This window comes from Belonocnema kinseyi, chromosome 1, assembly GCF_010883055.1.
Source record: "Belonocnema kinseyi isolate 2016_QV_RU_SX_M_011 chromosome 1, B_treatae_v1, whole genome shotgun sequence".
Lineage (NCBI taxonomy): Eukaryota > Metazoa > Arthropoda > Insecta > Hymenoptera > Cynipidae > Belonocnema > Belonocnema kinseyi.
Genome location: NC_046657.1, coordinates 180,339,379 through 180,346,373, shown reverse-complemented (window position 1 = coordinate 180,346,373; position 6,995 = coordinate 180,339,379).

The following is a 6,995-nucleotide window of genomic DNA, read 5'->3' as shown; positions in this document are numbered from 1 at the left end:
ATTGTACACAAAAATCGTGCATCGACACATCATAAGTTTAGTTAATAGTTCATTTAGAGAACTATGCCAGGGTTTACTAGCCAGGGTTTACTAGTTTAACGTTGGGGGTTGTCTCAGGTTAGGGAGAGGTATAGCTGCCTTATTCTGCGTGTTAGCTGGAACGAGGGTTTGGCCCGGAGCGTGCGTGTTAGAAGCACTAGTAGAAGCATTCATGAGTAGGAATGCTGGAGGGGTGAAGTTAAGTACAAGGGATGGGTGGTGGGGTGCCTTAGTCGAAAGGATACACTCTCTACTCTTATTAGGACCGAAATCAGTATTGCTCAATGTAAAGATGGTGGCTGCATTGCTACAGTCGACGATACTTACCTTGCCGCTTCCCCTAAATCTAGCTCGAGCTCTTCGCCCACTACGACCGCGACGACTTGGCATCCGAGAATAGTTCCGCTCGCTGTTTACGTTGCTGTCACTGGATTAGGTCTATTAAAGCAATTTTGAAGTGCGAAAATTCCTTATATGCTTTGTTAATGAGGCTTATAAAAGAATTTCGAAATCATAATATTTATGTCTTATGATAATTTCTTTGTGACATGGGATAACCTCATGTCTGGCAAATTTAATCACAGGTTTACCAATAATTCGTAAATACTAGCCTTTTTTTGGTTTATTCCGCGAGTTAACGATGTGCTGACAATTTTCTGGAATCAAATTACGTAGTGTGGGAAACAATTCGCATCAAACACCACGAATCAAGATTATACTGGAGGGCGGGGAACATCGTTTCCAGGAAAATGAGTTTCCTACGGTCCCAGCCGCGGCAAGGTAAATAGCGTCGATTGTATTTGCTACGCATAAAAGTGGAGCGTAGATGTAGCCTGTCCAGTCATAAATCATCACCGTGAACGGTTCAAATATGTGATGGGCAACCAACCACTTCGGAGGGCCAGGGTGGGGGTCGACTGCTGCTGGAGGTGTCAAGCCTGTCAAGTTCCAGTTAGGGTTCCGAAATCGACTCTGAGAATCGATTTCGACTCCGATTCCGATTCCCTTACTATAAAAAAGCCCACCATTATTAAAAATTTAATGCATTTATTTCAAATCAGATTAACATTTTACTAATATAATAGTAAATAAATATAATTTGTATAATATAATATATTTTTTAAAATATATTCCGATTACCTTACTTTTAAAAAAGTCCGCTATTATTTAAAATTCAATTTTAATGCATTAATTTCAATTCAGATTAACAGTTATAAGTAATAATAAAGTATAATGTATTTATAATTATACTTATATAATTTAATAGATATTACAAATAATAACGAAGAACAGAAGAAAGCTTCTATCAATATCAATAATTTGTAATTTAACTATACATATGTAACTATACATATACTTGTAATATGACTATAACTAAATTACAACGAAAAGGTGAAAATGTTCTTTTCGATTTTCTTTAATAAAATATAAGAGCTCGCTTTAAAAAAAATCGGATCCGAGTCGAAAGATGTCAACAGCATTTAAATAAAGAACATACAGAAAAAGAAACGGACAAGGCTTTCACTACAACAATCATTCTAAGTACCGAAAAAATAAAAAAATAATTAGAAACGAATGTGAAAGCTTAGTTTTGAACTACGAATAAATTTTCACACCTGTTGCCACATTGCTTGGCCCAGTGACCCCAAAAATACACCCCAAATACAATAAACACGGCCCGACTTAGGTATTATTGTCATTGTAACAGGTTGTCGCGTCGTGTTCATCTTAAGCACCCTAGCGCAAGCGCAGTACGTCTAACATGAAAGGCAAATATTAGAGAATCGACGTGGAATCGGGACTCGAGAATCGATTCTGCCTTCGATTCCACGGGGTGGAATCGATTCCAAAAAATCGTTTCTCGAGAGCAAAGGATCGATTCTTACTAAAAATCGGAATCGAGTCCGGGATCCCTAGTTCCAATTCAACTTTTGATAAGTGAAATGAAACTCACCAGAAGGGAGAACTGATATTTTTATTTTATTAAAAAATAAAAAAGTCTAGTTTATTACCAAAACATAATATCCAAAAAAGTTATTTAGTTTAAAGAAAATTAAATTTTTGTGTGACGGTGCCGCGGTGTAACAAAATGTTTTTCGTTTTTTTGCTCTTAAAAGTAATTAAATGTGATTGTTTTTATATTGAGCAAACATTACTTGAATTAAATTTGGTTGGTGAATAAAAACCAAAGCAGTTACATCACCAAAACTTCGCAATTAAAAAAAAAACAGAATATTTGAAAAATTTTCAAGCTTCAGGTTAAGATGGCACTGTGATTTCACGTAAAACAATGAATGTTTTCATTTTTATTTTTTAGGACCTACACAAATACACATAGCTCACAAAAAAATTACATGTGCTTTTGTAGGTTATGTTAGAGATTTTGACAGCATTTTTTATGAAGAATATCGATTGTTTTCAAACTTTTAAGTTTCTGATGCAGATTATATTATTTCGCAGTATAAAAATAAAAATCAAGACATTCTAAAAGTTAATACGAAAATACCAACTTCTGTTTTTGCTCTCAGATGAAAAACATATTTCGCTAAATTTCAATCTTTTATTCTCTTTCTGAATGAAGTCTATAGTGCGCGAAAACCTTAGATTTAATATAAACATGTATAAACTTTACTTTTGTCTCACTTTTAAATGAAATATTCTACGTCGATATTGCACAAAATAAAACCATTAATGTTTCAGCTGATACATATAATATGGCGCTGCTTCGCAGCGGTGGACACGCCAAGCTCTCAATTCACAATACGTGTATTGTAATTTCACTTCACAATACCAAAGTTGTAATTTCACATTACATTTTGTGTTGTGATGTGATGCTAAATCATAAACATTTTTAACAGCGTATTATAATACCCAGCAATTTATAGACTTTTACGACCAACCCTCATCGAACAACAGGGAGTGAATTGGCATTCTTCGAGCAGAGCGGCTATTTTCGAATGGTTATAACTTCCTTTCTACAAACGAGAATTGCATTTTCTATGCGTAATTCCTGAATGGGTTTTCATGCTCTTTCATTATGTGAAATCTACTTTTTTTAAATTTGTATATATTTATAGACAAATTGCCATTTGCCAAATAAATGCACGGTATTTTAGAGTACCGCAAGTCTTTTCAAATTTCCACCAATCCCGTCATCTGGACCTTTTCCATGTGCAGCTGCCTGGCAATGTGTTTCTTCAGAAATTCTAAAATCTTTTTTGCGATTAAAAAGACTTATGAAGACATATTTATTTTTAAATTCTGCGCAGCTCCATCTGTCACATAAGAAATTTTGTTAACGACGCTGAATTTCTTCTTAAAGTACTCGTTGATGAGCTTTTGAAATGTGTACACAGCTACAGTGTCATGACTGAAACAATCTGAGATGATTGCCATGCTAAAATGCTTCAGATCGTTTTCATCTTTGTAATAAATAAATACTGTGAATATAGTTGCTTGATTATTATTTGAATAGAAAGATTGTGCAGAATTTTGAATGATGAAAATAAAATTTTAACCCTCACATCACAAGGTGGGGTGTTTAGACACCCCAAGGCCCCATTTTCGCACATGAGCTAGGCCTAGAGCGTCTCAGGGGGGTAGTGATCTCAATAGCCTCCTCTTCAGTCGTCATCTGCACATGGAAATGGAAGAGGGTCACTAAGTCATACCAGAGATGTTTAGAGAAGCGATGATATGAATTTTTACTATGCTATTTGGAATGTGTGATTCGTATCTTTTTCATGTTTTTAAGTACCCTTGTATGTTGTTGTTTATGTAACTGCATTTTTTTGTCAATATTTTATTAACGTTACTGCAAGAAGTTACTTAATCATTTATTATCCTTTATAAAATATATTATGTATTACGGACTGTGTAAGTAGCCTCTGTGTTTCCTATAGCTGACAATAATCTAAGAAATGGAATTTTCTCGTTATAATTTAGCAGAAAATGATTGAAAAAGTCCTTTGAATAATTGTATAATTTTGTGAAATACCCTAGAAACAATATTATACCATTAATCATTCGTAATGCGTTTCAAAATGACTGGGGTGTGGAGACACCCCACCTTGTGGTAAATGAGACTGTCTCGCCTTGTGGTGTAAGGGTTAAGCAAAGTTAAGAAAAATTAAGTACTCTTCTTCTTTTAATATAACTTTAAGGTGCTTCAGAAACAAACCTCGTTGTTTCGCATTATATGCGTGAGGTTTAAGGTTTTTTAGTTTAGGGCAGAGTGCTTCTACGAAAGCTTCAGTGTCTGCTATTTCACTCTTCAAAGTGTATTAACCGCATTCAACATTAACTTTACATTTTCATGATAAATGCACACAAACACATTGAGAGTTCCACTTGCTACAACTAAAACACAGTGATTTGGTCTTGGTTGTGCGAATTTTGAAAATCCAATCTTCACATTCTCATGTCCTCGCTTGACTTGCGGAAAATCAAAACTCTACTTTTGACAACTAACTCATTCGCTTTTCTGGCTTCACGTTCAGATGCACCGAATTCTCGCATGATTTGTTTACGACTCGACTCAGGTGCAAGGGTGAATAGACAAATCTTATCTGAATATTTAGTGCCCTTCTGCTCTAATTTTTCGTTTATTCGATTCCGGACATCGAGACCAACTAAGTGATTTTCATAATTACATCCTTTTTCATTTCTTAATGGCAAGCAAAAATCTGTATACTCGTTTTTCATGCTCGCCGGCTTTCGGCACGCTACGGGGAATAAAGACAAAAGAAAATAAGACAAAACCAACAAAGCACACTTTTCTCTTAAGAACCTCCGGGCTCCTCTCGCTTCTTGGTGCGGATGACTGTTTCACAGAATCCTGCAATGCTATTGCAATTCTGTTCTGAGAAGAGCATGATAGCCGCAGCGTTTTCTGGCGCAATGTTTCTGCCGCGCTCTTCCTGCGTGGCATCCCTAGCTTCAGTCCATCGATCATATCTAGAAAAGGTTTGTTCGACGTCATCGATATCCTCCTCTGTATAGTAACTGTACCTTGATGTGTCCGTTTTCTTCTTGTTGTGCAGGTACGCGTAGAATATACCATGCCCACTTAGTAACTGGGTAAGATTAAAGTTTACATCAATGTGTCCTCGTTTGTACCTAGTTGATACGTTCTGTATTAGCCCCTTAGTCCACTTTCCTTTTTTTCCGCTATCCAACGTTGGTTCCATTCAGAGAGGTTTTGTTCTTTTTCTTTCTCTTCTATTACCGCGGTGTTTTCCTCCACCCTGATTCGTTCATAAACCCGCTTCCGCTCGATAACCAGAACAGCTATTGGTGGATTTGATGCGAAGACCAAAACGCTGTTTCAGACGTGGTGCGATATGCACTTGAAACACGCAAGGCCAGTAGAGTGCCCTTATCGTGTTTTTACTTTTTCTGAGGCAGTCCTAATCTCTTCCAGTAGCTCAGCTTCCTGTCAATTTGTATGTCAAGGTACGTCAAACATTTGGCTGATTTTACCACGGCTCCACAAATTTGAACTTCTAATGAGTCAGGGAGATTTCTTTTCCTTGTAATTATGACAAGTTCCCTTTTTTGGCAGGCAATCTGAAGCTAAGTCGTCAGCAAAGCCTTTCAGTGTTGTGTGGTCTGGTAGCTCCATGGTGAGGATCTCATCATACACCACGGTCCACAGATCCAAGCCTAAGGCAGATCTCTGCGCAGTACCAGCAGTGATCTTCTTGCTGATCTTCTTCTTTTCGTATACCTTTCCCGTTTTGTCAAACATGGTAGCCTTTCTCTATTGAGATTGGATGTTCACACCTCCTCCTTCTTTGTTTTACGCCTCAAAGATCCACTTTCCCGTGGGACGAGCTCTCGCACAGAAATACGCACACCGACGACGTCCTTAATGGATGACAACAGAGTCGTCCTGCCGTCTGCTGAATGTCCCACCTCAATTACGATCCCACCATTCCTTGTCTCCCTGACTCCCCTGATTTTAACACAAAGGCAGTCAGGTTTAATCTTCAGCTTAAAGTCCTTCAGGACCTCAGCGTAGGTTTGGCCCTTGGCCGGTTTAATTAGCACCGCTTTGGGTCAAGCTTGGATCGGCACCTCCCTCTACTTTCTTTCGCCCTTGAAAGCAGATTCTGTCTCCTTTTCCGCCTTTTTGAGGGTCAACGTTGCTATCTCCACAGCGTTTCGTACCCTCGGCTACTTGCTCCTCGGCTTTGAACAGCTTTCCTCAAAGGGACTCAGGGTGGCTTCCCGCCCTTTTTTTCCATGTTGAGAAGCGAGAGTTTCAATGGCTTCTTCGGTTTGAAACACACTGTGGCTCGTATCCCGTCTCAAGTTTACTTCCATATGGCCTTTCTCCTTGCACTACTCACGACTGTGCACCCTTTCAAGAATGAATTCTATCATCCCTGTATTCAGCTCAGTTTTCTAAGCCACCTACTTCACTAAGTCTTTCGACTTTACTAATTCCTCCTTTATTTGCCGGAACATGTTGGCACGAAGTTCGTAGAAACCCCTCAGGTCTTGTATGACCTCCTTCAACTCCTTTATGAGATCTACTGTCTCAGTGAAGCACGATTGCATATCTCCATGTCCATCCTGATTTGATTGAATATCTGCTCCTCAGTCATTTCCTCCTCCTCATACAGCTCCTCACTCTCACTTCGATTTAATTTTTGTTCATCATTCGCCATAGTAATCCCACAAGTAGCTACGGAAGTACAGGTACACCCCCGCAGAGCCCCGTATTCGGGGTAAGGTCCAGCGAGTATCTCCCTATCCGCCACCTGGGGAAGTTTTCAACTAATTTGCACGTTGTCCAAATAAGTTTTGGGTAAGTAGCACTAGAATTAGCAGTAGGAGTAGCAGTAGTGGTAGTAGCTTTTTCATGGTTGAAGGAGTAAAAACGGAGAAAAGCTCGTGCACTAATAACTTTTAAACTCTGGGGACTGCGAGCTCAATATGTGCACATCAGG